Raw genomic sequence first — 16,998 nt, forward strand, 5'->3', positions numbered from 1 at the left:
GTGTGACATATAGCCCACCAATATGTAATACAAAAAGGAGAATACGGTATTGTACGGATATGATAGAGAAACACATATAAATAAGTAATCAACATCCATATAAAGCTTTGTGCACAGTCGCAATATTGGTTTATTATTTTCAAAGTTCTTGATTCGGGGCATTATTTTTAATGATCATCCATGTCTTGCCTCTTCAACTGGACGTGTATATACTGTATAGTAATAGAGTTATTCTACTTTCTCCGTTTTATATTAATTGATTATTTTTATTTTTATATATTTTTAAAAAAATTATAAATAAAAAGTGTAATATCAATAATTTATTCTTTAAGATACTTTATTGTATCTTTACAAAGTACTCCCTCCATTCTCTTTTAAGTGTTCTATTTGGTTTATATCTGTATTCCTTTTTAAGTGCTCTTTGTTATGAAATATAAAGAATAAATAGAGAGAGAAAAGGGAGACTTCTTTATTTCTCTTGATGGATGAGAAATCATAAGATTATGAATACAATGAACAAAACCCCTTTATTTATAGGAGAAAATTTACTCCTAGTCTGAGTAAAAGACGGATGCTTCAATCCTAATAGATATCAAAACAGATCTTGATAGATCTTGATAGACATTTACTATAATGTAAATACATTTGTAACACTCCCCTTGAATGTCTAATTGGTAGATAATGTCGTTAAAACCTTACTAGAAAAAACCTAGTAGGAAAAAAATCTAGTGAACGAAAAAGAGTATACATCTCTAATAATACGCATTTCGGCTGCCTCATTAAAAACTTTACAAGGAAAATCCAGTGGGACGAAACCTCGTAAGGGAAAAAGAGTACAACGCGTATTAACTCCCCCAAATGAGAAAATCCTTGAACCTTTGCATCTCGATCTTGTGCAGCATCTTCTTAAAAGTTGTAATTGGAGAAGATTTGGTGAATAAATCAGTCACATTGTCAGTTGAACGAATCTGTTGCACATTAATATCATCATTCTTTTGTAGCTCATGTATGTAGAAAAGCTTTGACAAAATATGCTTCATTCTATCTCCCTTAAGATGTGCTATGTATGCTGAATTTTCTCTGTATAAAATTGTGGGTAGATTGTCATATTTCACACCACATTTTTCTCGAATGAGATGTATCATGGACCTCAACCATACACATTCTCGACTTTCTTCATAAATAGCTATTATCTCAACATGATTCGATGAAGTGGCTATGATGAACTGCTTTGTATATCTCGAAGATATGACAGTACCACCACATATGAATACATAGCCTATTTGAGACCGATCTTTATGCGGGTCAGATAAGTACTCAATATCAGCATGACCAAATAAGATCGGGACTGCAATCTTTAGAATAAAACGAGCTCATGTGTTTTATCCCATTTTGATGTCTCATAGTAGGAGCAAAATTATACCTTGCTAACAAATTGACTGAAAAGGCTATAGGCCTTGTAGTATTTGCAAGGTACATGAGTGCATCAATTGCACTAAGATATGGTACTTCATAACCAATCCAATTCGATATATTTCAAATTTCAGCAAATAATTTATTTCTTTGAAAACTCTCCAAGAGTTCCAATGATGTTCAAGCAATAAGCTTATACAATATCAGGATTATAAATAAGTTTCCCAGAAATTTTTATATGCTTTAAGCATTTTGAATCCTTAAATGTTTTTCACATAAGTTTTGTCAAGTGACAATATTCAACATTTCATGAGTGACATCTTTAAATATCTGGACTGCAAATCAAATAAGTTTAATACTTACCAAGATGCATCCTTTAATTTCACTTGATAAATATTTCTACGTCAGCATGCTTAAATTAACGTAGAATTAATATCCTCGTAATCTTTTACAATATTGCGCCAATATTGTGTCAAAGATATTGATGATATATCATTTAGTATCGGTTCACAATGGGACATAACATTTTGAAATCTCATCACTTCATTATTTTCAGATACATAAACCTCTCATATGGTTTCATGAAGTGTTATGTCGTAGGCTCATCAAGAGCGCATTGCCTTCTTATTATGATTATTTGCTCCTTATTTTTCAAGGACTATTTCATTTGGAACCGATTAGTCTACCACGCTTCACGCATGCATAGACTTTGTCCTTTAGGAACACAAAATAAGAGCACTTGCGCTTAATATGAGATGTTTTCGACATTTGACTTGAATTATATTTTGGATGAGGATCTGGTGATAATTCCTAACATATTTCATAGCGCTTATAATCTCCCCCTTATGTTAGAAAAACTAGCATACATCATCTACTTCTTTGAGGAATCCATCTTTGTGCATTATGGTATATTCATTAATCGTATACCGCACATCAAAATTATCAGATGGAATAATTGGTTCCCGACCTTGAACCGATTGAGAGAGAAGAAATAATCATAATTTATTGGTCTAATGCATACAAGTACTATTGCAATATATCATATTTTAGACCAATACATGAAGTTTTGTTCTCATTAGCAATAGTTTAGATATTTATCGAAGGCATTCAATGCTAAACCATCATCATCAAGATGAATTATCTTGATTACACAATCTGAAAGTCATGCTTAACTCAATTTTATTGAGCAAGCAACTTCATGAATGTCAAACTGCAGGTTGACAATAAATGTACATGTGATCATCTTATTGATGCATCATTTTAACATATCGTATGATAGATGAACGAACCCTTATTCACCTTTTATAATTTTCAAATTTGAAGGGATCCAATCCCAATATTAGTTGATCCAACCAACTTGTCATGAGAACAAACGACATAAACAATTCTTGATAATTGTTTTCCGTTCTTTTTTCACTTTGTGAATATAATATTTTCTATTATTTTATTTTCTTTTTGAAAGAGATGAATAGATATTTTTTTAATTATTATATTATATCGGTAGAGTATGTAGATATTTTATTTTGTAATATTGAAATTAATGTTATTTTTTTCATGTTTTACAAATTATTTTGTATAGAAATTGTTAGAGCCTAAAGGTAAATATGTGACACGAAAAAAAAAATAGAATTTAAGAATTTGGATGTGAAATTGAAAAGGAAAAAAAGATTGGCATAGCGGATCATATGTATCCTTATTCTTAGGCTTAAGTCACTTCTCTCCTTTTAAAGTTTCATGTAGCTTTAACCTAAACATCTCAACTAAAATTATAATTATTGAACATCTAGATTATCCAAATATGTACCTATTTAAAGTTAATGATATAACCACATCTTTTGAGAATTCTTTTCTCATATAAAAGAAGTTGTACCTATTTAAAATTAATGATATAACCATATGTTTTGAAAATTCTCTTCACATATTAAAGAGTGTCGAGATTCAAAGCGCAATATTTAACGCATCAAATTGTTATAAAAATGATCGTTAATAGGTAAATATTTGCATGTCAGTGTATGTTATTTATATTCAACTAAACAATTAATCTATAATGCTTAAAAAGCTAAGAATATATAAAATAATATAACACATCTCTTTGGCCAAGAGATACAATGATGTAGTTTTTTTTTTCTCTTTTTGGGAAGTCTTTTTCTTCATTTATGTGCTTTATTATAAAACTAAAATATTCACTCTTTTAATCTTTTAAGTACAGTATATTAAATATGCAAGTTAAGAAACTAAAAAGTCATTTCCTTGAAGTTATTTAATGTAAAACTTAATGGTCTTTATTTCATTGCTTTCACAAATTTTTATTATCATAATTCCTAAAACAATTAATAATCATGTTCATAGCATTATTTGATGTTCCATATTATAGTCATGTAAATAGATACATTATAAGACTTTGTAGAAATAATCACATTAGCCATTTAAATTATTAGAGCATATTTTTCGCTGCTTATTATATTCATGAAAATAACAACTTATTACTGAAAATCTGATATATAACTACTACCCAAATTTTTTTGAATGAAAACTCATTTATATTAATAAAATTATTGATATCTTACATATTTTATAAGATCACGTAAAGCGCGGACAAATTCACTAGTTTTTTTAAAAAGAGTTCCCTTCCATTCTAAATATCAAAATCTAATTTTTTTTCCTTAATTATCTTTTCAATCTTTCCTTCTTTTTCTTTCTTTCCTTCTTTCCCCCCACCTTCTTCTTCATATTTTTTTCTTTCTCTTTTAAGATTTTTCCCTCCATTAGTCTTTTCTTCTTATTTTTCTTTCCTCTTTTATCGTCATTCTTTTTTTTTCTTTTTATGAATTATCTTTTTATTTTTTATTTTGAGACTTTGAAAAGAAAATTTATCCTTTTTAAGCGATTGAAGAAATTATGCAGAAAATTAAGAAACTACGATGGTTACTTTAACAACTACAATAGCTGCTTCAAACTATGATAGTAGTTGTAGTAGTTACGGTAATTGCTGCAACAATCACTATCAGTTGTTGTGTTACAATAATTACGATAGTTGATGTAGCAACTATTGAAGTTGTTATAGCAACTAAGGCAGTTGCTTCAACAACTACGAAGGTTGCTAAAACAACTAAGATTATTGTTGCAACAACTTTGCCTGTTGCTGCAACAACTTCAATAATTGCTTAATTTTTAAAAAAAATATGATGGAGGAGGAGCCAATAAAGAAGAGGAAAGTTATGGTGAAGGTGGATGTGATGTTGCTGGTGGTTAGACTAAAGGAGAAGGTGCAATTATTGCAGTGTTGATATACACCACAACAAATTTAATCATCAGGGATGGATGATTTTGTCACTTATAAGTCGTATTTTGTCACAAAAGATTTAGCGTGATGAAAAAATTTCGTTAATCAATCGTCTTCAAAAGTGGGTCGCTGAAAGTATACAAAGACGATTTAGTATTTCGTCGTTAAAAAAATTAAATTAGCTACAAAAAAAAAATTGTCCCCAAATGTGTAATATTTATGACGAATTTGTTTTCGTAAAAATATAATTTTTTTTGTAGTTGATGATATGCTTTTGTCACTAAAAAGTTATTGATACCGACAAAATTTCTTCGTCCCTAATTATTTAGTTCAATTAGGGACGACACCAATTGTCTCTAGAGTTATATATATTTCTTGGTTGAACAAATATATTTTCATCACTAATGACAACTTTTTGTATACAACAAATATTTTCGTCCTTAAATGTATGAATTAGTAACAATTATTATTATAATAAAGATAAATAATTTTGTAGTTAAATCTACTATTTTGTCACTAAAAATATACTTTTTTTACTGACGATATAGAATTGTCACTAAATTTTATGATTACCGACAATTACAATTGTCACAAAATATAAAATTAATTTGTATCAAATAAAAAGAAAGATTTAAGACAAAAACATTTGTCACTAAATATAATCAAACTCATGATGAAACCGTTTATTTTGTGATGAAAATATTTGTCTTAAAGTCTCATTTAATTGTTGTTAAAATTTACCTTTGATAATAAAATCTTTTGTCAGTAATTACAAGAAAATGCTTAATTATTTCATAGTGATATTATTTTTTAAATTAGACTTGAATAAATTAAAAATAAAATTATAAAACACTCCAGATAATGATAAAATCACCCACAATCATACAAATTAACACAACTAAAATTGTATTGAGGTAATATCTCCTTACAGGGCAAATCAAAGTAAACCAAGTCCAATAAAACAAAGAAATTCTAACTGAACTATAACACTAAATATTACGCCTATCCTAAACTAAGACAGATATGTAGAGATTTCTTCGAAAGTACGAACAATTTATTGAGCTTGCATTGCAATTGATCTTCATTCAACTCTCAATTTTATACCTGTGAAAAAAAAAAGAAAATTAGGATTGATGATGATGCTTATAGATTTGGCAATCAAAATGACTTTACATGCTACCTGAGAAATGCACAACTTGGACAAAATGGATGTCAAATGCAAAACTTGAGGAAAATCATGAACAAGATAATGTAGAATCTTGAAACCACAATTGCAATTTTTGGATGTAATCTCAAAGGGTAGTTTATGTATTAAGCCTAAATTAAAACAAAATACTACACCTATCATAGATATCTCATTACCTGCCAAATTTTAGAAAAATAAGTATAACAAAGAATACCAAAGTAGTTTAGCACAAAACAAATTTAAAACATCACTTTTCTCATCATTACTTGTCTATATATAACAAAAGAATTTGATGGTTCCAATATAAACATAGCAAAAGAAGGCCATTTGCCATTTCAATTATAGGATTGATGAAGAGAACATTGAGAGAACAATCGACAAAAAGTTTAGAAGAGATCCAGGGTGTTGCAATCAGAACATTAAAGTTAATTGAAGACACTAAGATTAGTGGTAAAAACACATCCTCAGTGGACACAACTTGTGTCAGCAGTTGATCATAGAGTTGATCAATCTCTAGCCATTTTAAGGTCTCAGGTAATTATAATTGTAGGTCATAGATCCTCCTTCTGACTTCCCTTGGTTGGCCACCAACTCTGTCCACTTTAAATTCCTCAAACCCAGAGTCAAAGGGGCAAACTAAATGTTCAGAACATACTTTTCACAATGAAAGGAGATCTTAAACTACAACATTCCTCTGCCAGCTGTATTTTGATATCAGCTGTAATGGTTTATGTAATGGTTTAAGTGTATAGGGACTCAGTTTTCTACCTAAATGTTATATATAGTTCATATATTATATCATGCACTATATATATATATATATCTATATATATATATATATCCCAGCTAGCAATCTAAAGGTAACGTAATAATAATTGCAATTTCATCTTGAAGTGATAACTTGTGCCTTTTGTCGACGCTTTAGTTGGCTGCCAGAATCAAATACGTAAGAATGAAAAGAGCACTGTGGATACTCCTAAAAATTCATAGAAAAATGAACAAGAAGAAAGGAAAGCAATACAATTAAAGCAGGAAAAATTAGATAGATGAGAAGAAACTTTCCCTTATATAAGGTGACATAATCATAATCATGTAACAGGAAACATACTAACAACAGAAAACACCCTTAATGTCAAAAACTAGATAAAAACAATCCAGCAAATACATCAACTTCTCAGCTAGGAAAAAATGAATCTATCAAACTTCAGCTTTCAAATATCATTTATTCAGCGTTAACTTCAAATACTACTAATCAATACCTAAAGTACTTTTTGTTTCTTCAAATATCACTTTATTTACATAAACCGATCCATAATTTGAATTTTGTGAAGTCTAAGAGGCAACCTCTAGTAATTCAATAACAACAACAACATACCCAGTAAATTCCCACATAGTGAGGTCTAAAAAGGGTAGAGTGTGCGCAAACCATACCACTACCTCAGATGAAGTAGGGAGGTTGTTTCCAATAGACCCCCGAAATAGTATGTTGTATCTATAGTATTTACTTTAAATAGTATCTATAGTATCTATAGTATTTACTTTATATACAGTAGTGAATGTCATTCGTTTAATTACGATAATTTAGAATCTGTATTTAAATTGTTCATGAATCACACAACCCCCAAGTGCCATGAAATATTCCTCAAATTAGTTCCAGCATTAGTGCATTACTTCCATGGATATTTAACAACAACTAGGCCTCAATCTAAATCAGGTTGGATTATTACTTCCGTAGATATACTATAACAAATAATCCTGAAATTAGTTCCAGAATTACTTCTATGGATATTCACCAATAACTAGACCTCAGTCCAAAACAGGTTGGGTTATTCCATGGATATACTATAACAAATATTATGAAATAATTGAATAGCTAATATTACCTCTTTACATCTTGCCCTCATCTCCAATAGCTCCTGTACATCAAAAGAGTGGTCACCTCCACTAGTAGACATTCTAAAAACACGTAGTACATCCAACTTAATTTATCAGGACATGATAAAAAATACAGGCCTCACAAACCATAGTCATATTAAGCACTATATGATAAGTCATTTTATACCTCATTTGTAATTGCTTATACCCACAACAATCAGATACAAAGAACAATCAACTCATAGAAAAAACAGAAAAGTAAAGATAACCATATGTGGGTAAGAATTAAAATATTACTAAAATAATAATTTTTTATATATTTATTCTCAGCTTCTTTAGATGACCATCCTTTTTCACTCGTATAATGAGTATGCTTGTAGAACTCAATTCTTTCAGGTGATAACTTACATGTCTATTCTCTTTTTTACCAAACAACATAATATTAAATAGTACCAAAGTGTCATTAGTAAAGAGAATTTAAATGGTATAACTTACCATTTTAGCACGATTTGCTACAAACGCTTTTGATCCCATGAAATGATTAGATTTAAGCTTAGTTCGATTGGCCTTGTTTATTTCACATCGTTTCTACAAAGAAAATATAAACATCATAACTTAAATAACAACGAGAATAACATGAATATAAATTACCTTGTGCTCTGGATCGTTCCACATGTCACAAAGCTTATTCCAATTTTCTGAGGTCAACTGTTCGACTTTCATTTTACGAGCCTCTTCCATAAAGCGTGCACTTTCAAATATTTGTTTTAACTTGTAGGCGCCATTGTCGGCTTCTATTTTTCAGAATATCCTTACAGCTATCTTTCACATAATGCTCGTCCAAATTAATGTCAAACCTCTACTAAAAAATAAATAAGTATTGAAGAAACACAAAAAACAATCAAAATCCCTTTTAATTTAAAATTATAATCATAACATCTGCTAACACGCTTAATAACTTAAAACTCTACAGCCCTTCAAAGCATAGATTGTAGTTTGACATGTAATACATTTTAAAAGAGTATAGAATCCTTACGTGGTATCTAATTAGTGTTGCATCTTTGTCCTCTTTTGTAAGTTCCTTCCACTTGCTTGGAAGTGGAAGAAAATTCCAAGCAATTATCCCTAATTCATTGGATAGTTTGGCTAATTGAATTGGCTTACTTGGCCTTCCTTTACCAATTGGGATCTCTATTTTCATCTTGCTTCCCATAGCCTTCTATATTTTTTTAAGACCTTTCTCTCTAGTCCTACCATGACCTTTCCTGAGTCTAGCGGAATCATCTGATGAAAAACATCAGTTCAAAATACCACCTAAATCTAAAAATGAATGAGTATATATGTAGATATATTTAAACATATAGTAATAATACACAGGATAAAGATTGAAATCTTTAAATTTTGCTTTATTTTGTTGTGTCTTAACAACCAACTAAGAATTGAGTGATCATAAAAGTTACAAATTGAATGGTTCCATTGTGAAGTTTGGACCGAATCCCTCGTTTACTATCACTATTGCATGCATTGCACATCAAATGACAGATGCATTTTATATCTACCTATGCCATTTATCTTATTAGAAGTTGTTTGGTACATGAGATAAAGATGATAATTCGATATAAAATTTGAGATATTGTATAATGGATAATGGCAGAAAAGAGAGAAAAATAGAAGTTCAGATGTTTATCCCAATGCTAGTAAATAGTACCAAGATGTTTCTGCTAAACTTGCATCAAGTTTTCCTGGGAAAGCTGTCGGTGTGAGATTTGAAAGCCAAACTGCTCCTGCTATAGTTGCACCAGCTAAGGAAGCTGCTAAGCCTACCAATAATAACGATGATGATGATGACATTGATCTCTTTGGAGAAGAGACAGAGGAAAAAAAGAAGGCAACAGAAGCAAGGGAGGTTGCTAAGGCATCTACAATGAAGAAAGAAAGTGGAAAGTCATTTGTGCTTATGGACTTTAAGCCTTGGGATGACGAAACTGACATGAAGAAACTTGAGAAAGCTGTTCGCAGTATTGAGGTGGAAGTTCTTCTTTGGGGAGAATCCAAATTGATCCCGGTTGGCTACGAGATTAAGAAAAAGCAGATCATGCTTATTGTGGAACACTACACCAACGGAGAATGGCTATATGGTAGACTTCGTGAAAGGAAAGAAATCAAAGATACTTTGAAGGCATAAAAGAAAATTCAAAATGAATAACAAAAGCATTCAGGGGGAAGAAAGAATATTTTTCACAGTCGAATTTATCTTGCAACTATACAAAATACATAAGCAACAATCTTAAGGGCCTTAGTAGTTAGAATCAGTCCTAGCTGGTGAGTAACTAATGACCATAAGAAAAATTCCATAGTCAGGCTTTAAGATGAAAAACTAATCACCCAAAGAATTGAAACAAAATTTTTTATCGTTTCACACAGTTGGAAAAGAAAAACTTAGCAAAAAAAATATATTTTGTAGGACAAATACAAGGAAGACAAAATGCAAGACCCATAAGGATGAAATCCCTTAGGACAAGCAAAACATATACCTGCGGTACCTACTTTGGAGACACAAAACTAGTAGCCTCAATAACTGGCAGTCAACTAGAATAAAGTAATTTAATAAGTTACACAGATCTTGAAGTTGAAGCAGGGTTGCAAGAAAGAATAGTATGATAGCACAATAGCAAGAATACAAAGCAAATAAAGCATAAGGAGCAGGGTTGCAATAAAGAATAATATGATAGCACAATAGCAAGAATACAAAGTAAATAAAGCATAAAGAGCAGGGTTGCAAGAAAGAATAATATGATAGCACAATAGCAAGAATACAAAACAAATAAAGCATAAGGAGGCAAGAAACAAGTAGATACATGACAGAGAAATCCAAGACAAGATAAGTATAGCTTAATGTGGTAAGAGACAGATCAAATAATTATAGTTGATGACAACTAGAAAAGTTATATGCTGAAATGATCATTTTTAAACTGGCCGATGCCACATATCAAAATCATCGATTTTGGAACATTTCTCTGATAACCTATGGTAAATAATTAACCAAACTGTAAGCACTATTTTCCAAACACAACCTATTTTAATTTTGCTTTTGAATAGATCATATCACTTGCGCATTATTGAAAGAAGGCGTTGTTATTGTAACTAGAAATGACAATATGTTATATTAGTTTAGCAAAGGCAAACATCTCCATCCGGATCCATCCTAAACAACAGGACAGGGCTAAGCAAGGGTCATACTACACCATTAACCTCAAAAGCCATAGATTCTTATTAGACAAGAAAGGATAATAAGATCGATATAAACATAAATTAAAGAACCTCAAATGATAACATACAGTGCATATGCCACAAATTTCTAAAGAAGCTTCCAAGAAATTCAAAAGGCCAGTTAATTTCTCTCGTGGTAATTTCTTGGCCTCCTCAATAGGTGATCTCCAAACCTACTCGGAGTTAGTAGATTGAAAGCAAAAAAAAGACATGTTTGCGATTAATAAAAAATACTCATAATGATTAATTACTCTGAATGTGAACTTACGGTATCGGAGTTCAAAGAGAATATAGGGTGATTTTGGAAGCTTCAGCCGTAATTCAGAGAGGAAGATGAGAGTGAAAGTTTTCCTTACAAATTAGAATCAAGCCTAAATTTTATTGCGAAAAGTTTGGGGGGAAATAATAGAGGGAATAATGTGGTTACAGGAAAATAAGACACTTTTTTTCTCTTAATTTTATCCAAATCCTTAAAAAATTTATTTTTACTAAATGAAATAACTCCTCTAGCTAATAATTACATTTATAAAATATAGTTGAATCAATCGCTAAAATTAAGTACTGAAATAATTATTTAAAATAAAACTAAAAATTGCGTTGACTTTTGATCAACATTTTAAGATGTATTTTTTATTATATTAATATAAAAATAATTATATTAAATCTTATAATATTTTTCTCATTGTTTTCTAACATCTAAAGTTTAAATTAAAAATTAAATTAATATAAATAAATTTAGCTTTGAAGATTTGTCAAATTGACTCTTATAATGCAAAATATGATAAGAAAATTTATGACATGTATATTTCAACTGCTTCAACCATAAATTTACTTATTATAAGTAATCTAATTATTAAAAAATTAATAATATTTAATAAAAAAAGGTAAAATAGATATGAAATGATGACTTAACTCTTGGTGTTTTAAATTAACTTCACGTATTATGTGAGTCCCACAAAAATATTTTTCACAAGTACTTTTTAGTTTTATTTTACTATATCACTTCTAATAAGTTGTTATAAGTCATTTAAGATATATCTATTTCGCTGCTTCAATAGTGACATTATTATATCATCCCTAATTAAATATTATGGTCGTCTAAGCATTGTGCCGCTTAAATTAAAATAGATGAAAAAAATATTATAAATCACAATAATTAAAAATTTAAATTATTTAAAATATATAATTAACTATCAATGCCACAAAAATTTGGACGAGGAAAGTAATTTATATTATTTGAAAATTACATAAAAGGTCTTATAAAATTATAATATTTAACGACTTAAAATATCTACAAAAATTAATATGTTCTATATTTCAAAAAAAAAAAACTGTAAAAAATAATATAAATCATAATAATTAACAATTTAAAAAATTTAAATGTCAACATGACTTCTTTGTCACAACTTCATTGGTTTTTTTCTTGCCTCAATTTATTTTCTTCATTTTAATTTGTTTATCTTATTTTTTTAATTTGTTATATATTTTAAAAATACTTAAAAATTTATATAAATCACAATAATTAATAACTTGAAAAATTTAAAAGATAAAAAATATTTGCTAACTCTCCAAATTATAGCAGTGCCACTTAAATTAAAATAGAAAAAATATTATAAACTTAAATTATTTTAAAATATTTTTGACTGTTAATGCCACAAAATTTTGAACAAGGAGCGTAACATTTATTATTTAAAAATTACATAAAAAGTATTATAAGTTAGCAAATTAAAATATCTAAAAAAAATAATTTGTTATATATTTCATAAAAATACGTAAAAAATACTATAAATCACAATAATTAACAACATAAAAATTTTGAAAGATATAAAATATTTGGTTAATTCTCAAAATTATATTAGTGCCACTTAAATTGGGGTAGAAGAAAATTATTATAAATCACAATAATTAAAACTTAAATTATTTTAAAATATAATAGACTACCAATGCCACAAAAGTTTGAACAATGAGAGCAACATATATTATTTTAAAATTACATTAAAAAATATTATAAATTACAATAGTTAACGACTTAAAATGTCTCTGAACTTATCATACATACTTACAATTTGTATCTGATTGGTTTCAAATTTCAAGTATTTACTTTTTAACTTTAAAATACTTGAAATATAATCAATGTTGGAGCCGTGCTAACACGAGCCCCGCCTCCCTTGTATGTAAATACATTATTCGGTAATATTTCTCAATGATATCACTAACATACTTACAATTAGTATAACCGTCAATGTATAATTAGTCCAGTCAATAATATTTCTAAAAAATCACTAATACACTTTATTTAGTTTGACTATCATATAAGTTCATAAATCAATATTATTTTAATGTATATATTAAAGATACACATTTATTTTACTATAATTATTGATATATAGATTAAAAATAATATTTTGTAGTGCAGATCTACTTAGTGCAATTATCAAATTATAAGATGATCAATCATTAACATTATACAAAAATATCATTAATTCCCTTCTACTTACTACAATATCAATTATAAGGTAATTAATTACTAATAGCATTTTTTCCATTGCCAAATTATAAGCTAATAAATCATAAGCCTTTATTAAAAATGTCACTAAAACGTTTCTACGTATACTAACTATCACTTTCCAAGCTACTCATTCAATTATAACATTATTTGAATTTTTTGCCCTTCATTAAAAGTTTTTGCTTTAGGCAAAATTATCTTTTCACTATTTTTTTCCAATATTTAAGATTTAAAAATTAATTAAATATATTTATGGTAAAACCTTTCCTTAATAGAAGTCATCAGAATTTCACTATTTTTTCCTAATTTAAGAGTTGAAATCAATTAAATATATTTATGATAAAAATCTTTTCTTATTAGAAGTCATCAAACTTAATGAAAATTAATATTTTTTTCATTAGTTTAAGAATTCTAAATCAACTAAATTTGACTTTAAGAAGATTTAAAAAATCTAGAAATAAATAAAATCATTAGGATAAGATAAATTTAAGAAGTATCAGATTTTAAAAAAAATTAAGTATGTTAATAAGAATTTAACCAAATCTAAGTCGTAATTAGTTTTTGTGATAAAATTTCATTGTGATTAATTGGAGGTTAAACAGTGACGATAATATCATCGTTGCTAATTGTTTGAATTACTAGTTACAAAAACTATTGTCACAATTAAATATAAAATTTTGTGGCTAAAACTTACAATATGATAGCTTCAAACTTTAATTAATTAGTTGATCATATTTAACTTCGGTCTACTTAAAATGTTTCTTACATGTACAAGATTAACACACTGACTTTATACCTTCTGAAAAATTTATTCAATAAGTTCACTTCAACCTTCACACAATTAGATCGAGTCTTGTTTTCTATAGCTATATCAATATACAATTAATTTTCTATAATCATAAACAAAAATAGCCAAAGATCAATTTATATTTAGCTATGAATTTTTTTTTGTAGAAAAAATAACTAAATTATTCAACTACAAATTCTAAATCATCACTACTTAACGATGACATATTTTGAGATAAAATTATGTTGTCACTGAATCATAGATTAATTAGAGACAATAAAATGAGCGTCACTAATTGTTTATAGTATTAGTGACAAAAATTAAGGTCACAATTAAATATCAAATTTTGTAGCTAAAACTTACAATATTTAACTACGAACTCTAATTTGTCGCTATTGTGACAACTTATATTTTATGATGAATTTTTTTTTGTGTCTAAAATTATAACTAATTCAAGACAAAAAATACTTTGTCACGAAATGAATTCATTATTGGTGATAAAAAAGGGTGTCACTGAAAACTTAAAATTCGTCACTAATGATACTCAATAAAATGATACTAAAATATATTTTGGTGGGAAACTTTAGAGGACAAAAACTTTGCTACTAAATATCAAATTTTGTAGCTAAAACTTACAATATTTAACTACGAACTCTAATTTGTCGCTATTGTGACAACTTATATTTTATGATGAATTTTTTTTTGTGTCTAAAATTATAACTAATTCAAGACAAAAAATACTTTGTCACGAAATGAATTCATTATTGGTGATAAAAAAGGGTGTCACTGAAAACTTAAAATTCGTCACTAATGATACTCAATAAAATGATACTAAAATATATTTTGGTGGGAAACTTTAGAGGACAAAAACTTTGCTATGAAATTTTACGTTTTGTCACTAAAAGTATGTGCTTCATGTATTTAGATACGAAATATAATTTTCGTCGTAAAAAGTGAACAATTAGTGATGAATTTCATCTCGTAGCTATATATCAATTTTATTGTAGTATATAGTGGCGGAGGTGGAGGAGAAAGAAAAAGAATAGACAACAATGGTGTAGAAGGAGGAAATGATGAGGTGGTGATGATGGTAGCAGCAACGACAATAACAAAAAAGGTGTGGAGGGGGTGGTATAGGAGGAGTAGTTATGGTTACAACAACGACGATGATAGAAGCGGTGTGAAAGGGGTAGGGTATGGTGAAAAAAGTAGAAAACTTTGTATAAATAATAATTTTAAGTTTAATGTCATTAACACTAATCTTAAATTGTCACCTCTGCTCAATAATTAGGACGTGTTAATTTTTTTTAGTTTGAAATCTGTTTGTCACCCTTAATTAATTTTCAAGTAACTAATACTATATAAATAAAAATTATGAAAGTAAGTGTCGAATAAGGCTGTCTAAAATGGCTTTTCCCAAAGCCTTTGACATAAAGGTGCAATATTTAAAAAAATGTTGTAGTTGAAAAAAATAGTTCAAAAATAGCATTTTTTTGCAATAAAATGTAAGTGTTATTACCATAACTAAAACAAGTTCCTTCACATTTGAAGATCCAAGAAAAGCAAAGAATCAACCAGATATATAGAGATCACCCAACCTTTCCATCACATTGTAGGAAGGATGATGAATGTTCGAGGTCTTTCGATCACCTTTTAGGAAGAATGTTGGATGGTTAAGATCTCAAAACTAACTACAAAGTTGTTCATTAAAATATTAAATTTTAGCATGTTTGGAATTGTAAGTACGAAAAAGGGCCTAAAATTCCATTCAACTATTGAAAATGGTACAAATATACCCTCCTTCCATCTTTGGGCTCTAAAATGCCCTTCTATCCACCTATTTGACCCTATTTACCCTTCTTCTTAATAGATAAATAATTATAATTTTAACTTAACACGTGGCAGTTTCCTATTAGTTGAATTTTTATTAATCAAAAGTAAAAAAAAAAAAAAACTTAAGCCAAATCACTAAAATCTACCCCATCCGCTGAACCCACCTATAACAACACCATCCTTATGCAATTGGCTAATCTTCACATCTCCTAAAAGACCAGGTGAAAGATCAGCAAGGTCACCATCATAACAATGTCTTGTGCCTTTAAATTCATTAATCAACAATGCTTCAAATGGATGTTTAATTGCTGATATGTAATGTAGCCATCTCCAAACAAGAGGAATTTGAGTCCTCTTTAAGAAGAATCCACATGTTAGGAAGAATAGAGCCGTACGTGGTTGCTATAACGTCTGCGTACCTAGTAATGTAACTTGGTACAAGTGCACTGACTAGCATTACATAAGCATTGCTAGTATTGAGTGAGGAATAGAGGATCAGCCAGAAGCTAAGAATGCTGCTGTTTATGCGAAGTATGTATTGAGTTATGCCTGCGAATGTGAAGCCTTGGATCGTGAAGAAGGGGAGGTATACAATAAGGGAAGAAATGACATAAGAAGATGATCTATAAGCATTGTGAGATGTCTCGCGATTGAAGATGAATCATTCTTAAATGAAAGTTGGAATAACATCGTTCGAGGAGAAAAAGACTAGGCAAATTGTGAAGATGTAGAAATTGAGGAGGTGGTTTATTGTTTTGAAGTTGAAATGATTTAGCCTTTGGAAGAATGAAGACAGGACTAGTCCCATGACTGTTAAGATGATTTCAAGAGAGAGGAAGAGTTCG

The 16,998-nt window shown here is 28.9% G+C and overlaps 1 pseudogene; it reads left to right on the top strand.

Annotated features, from left to right (window-relative positions):
• Nucleotides 1–4,598: 4,598 nt before the first annotated feature.
• On the top strand, nt 4,599–9,942 carry LOC107841440 (annotated as a pseudogene).
• Nucleotides 9,943–16,998: the final 7,056 nt, after the last annotated feature.

Source organism: Capsicum annuum, chromosome 9, assembly GCF_002878395.1.
Source record: "Capsicum annuum cultivar UCD-10X-F1 chromosome 9, UCD10Xv1.1, whole genome shotgun sequence".
In the NCBI taxonomy this organism is placed as follows: domain Eukaryota; kingdom Viridiplantae; phylum Streptophyta; class Magnoliopsida; order Solanales; family Solanaceae; genus Capsicum; species Capsicum annuum.